This window comes from Hibiscus syriacus, unplaced genomic scaffold, assembly GCF_006381635.1.
Source record: "Hibiscus syriacus cultivar Baekdansim isolate YM2019G1 unplaced genomic scaffold, ASM638163v2 tig00002535_pilon, whole genome shotgun sequence".
In the NCBI taxonomy this organism is placed as follows: Eukaryota; Viridiplantae; Streptophyta; class Magnoliopsida; order Malvales; family Malvaceae; genus Hibiscus; species Hibiscus syriacus.
Genome location: NW_024061934.1, coordinates 60181 through 61047, shown reverse-complemented (window position 1 = coordinate 61047; position 867 = coordinate 60181).

Here is an 867-nt window from a genome sequence, read left to right as displayed (position 1 = left end):
AAATAGATAGCTTACTCTTGAGAGTGGGATTTTATTGAAATCAGATTCTTGATCCGGAATTTATGTTGAAAACTAGAAATAGTTAAAGTCCAGTAAGAAATCGGTAAATCGGATCAAATAGAAATTTAAAGAAAAATTCAAGGATGATAAATTAGGTTTAAAAATATTATTTCCACATGTTAAAATGATGGAAAATAATATGGATAATTGGATTTGATGATTTATTTTCATGTTTAATTTGGACCGTTGGATTAAAATGGCAAGATTGCAATTTTTGGAAAGTTGCTTGGTAAAATTGGAAAAACGTTAAATAATTTGTTCATCTTTGACTTTTGAAAGATGATAAGGTTTATGTGGCTTGGTTGGATGGTATTTACAAGTTTATTTAATGGCAAAATGGACATTTTTCATTAAATGAATATTTTATTCATTTAAGCTTAAATAAAAGGAAAATTAACATGAAATTTAGTTAAAATTTTTCATGTAAGCTTGCTAATTTCCAGCACCATTGTCATGAGTCCCCAACCCAAGGTAAGAAAATTTTGTTCTTCATTTTTGAGTAATTTCCTTTCGTTTTTGGATCGTGCCGTGAAATAGAAAGTTGTTCTACGCAAAAAAACGCTATCATTTGGTACCAATATTGTATGCTAATATGGCTTGTGTTCAAAGATCCCAAATTTTAGTGTTTGTGCTCACATTAGGGTTTATGAAATTGTTGATGGATTATGATGTTTTTGAGGTTGTAGAATCATATAGAAGCATGATTGATGATTAAAATTCACTTGCACATGGCTACATATGCACATGTTAAATTTGGCCAAACCTTAGATTTAGGGGAAAGAAGTGTTTTGATGAAATTTGAATAGG